Raw genomic sequence first — 760 nt, forward strand, 5'->3', positions numbered from 1 at the left:
TTGGTACTGCAGGACTGATGTCAGTAGTTCTGGATGTTTCCTTTATTTTACATCCTTTAAGGATTTTCCGTCTGACATATATCATAAATATTTTAATCAACAAATACATAAACTTTATATGCCTGTCACCAGCTCATATATGTCCCCACCGAGGGGTTTAATTTACTTAATTAAACCCCTCTGTGTTTATTATCTTCATATTAAATGAATAAAAAAAAATTCAAATTAATGTATGTCTACATAATGCTTTAGGCATACTTCTCGCCCCATAATGAGGGGGCATGCCCACTAAACCCCTCGGTTCCTCCAACGCCTTAGGCCTGGGCTACGGGCACGCTTTCGCTTACGTCCCGCCACAAGGCCTGATCTACATGCAGCCCACAACCAACCAATTATTTCGTCGTGCTAGGTGCGCACTCACATCTAGATCAGATCAATCTATAGGGCGACTAAAAGTCTCAGGTATGCGGGAGTTTTTATGCCACATTAACTACTAACGAATACAGACCAAAAATTTGCCTGTTCTAGCTTCAATTTAAAGCGTTTTAGGGTTGCTACAAAAAAAGCTATTTATTTAAAAAATAATGTACTTATCTAACTACATTAATTATAAAAGGAAACCGCGTAATCATACGTCCCTTTTTTACAATAATAAATAAATCAGATGACATTAGTGATGGGACTCGAGTTGCTTTTTACTCGAGTGACTCGAGTCATTTTTATCTTACTCGGACTCGAGTGAAATTTTTGACAACTCGAG

General features: G+C 37.9%; 1 long non-coding RNA gene across 1 annotated transcript in view; it reads right to left on the reverse strand.

Moving 5' to 3' along the window:
• The window catches only part of LOC106104515, a 1,540-nt gene extending 901 nt beyond the window's left edge, over nucleotides 1-639 (reverse strand). The window contains exon 1 of the long non-coding RNA XR_001225679.1: nucleotides 259-639. This is a non-coding gene — a long non-coding RNA (uncharacterized LOC106104515). The remainder of the gene's footprint in view (nucleotides 1-258) is intronic.
• Between the last annotated feature and the right edge of the window lie 121 nt (nucleotides 640-760).

The sequence above is a fragment of the Papilio polytes genome, unplaced genomic scaffold, assembly GCF_000836215.1.
Source record: "Papilio polytes unplaced genomic scaffold, Ppol_1.0 DF823576.1, whole genome shotgun sequence".
NCBI lineage: Eukaryota > Metazoa > Arthropoda > Insecta > Lepidoptera > Papilionidae > Papilio > Papilio polytes.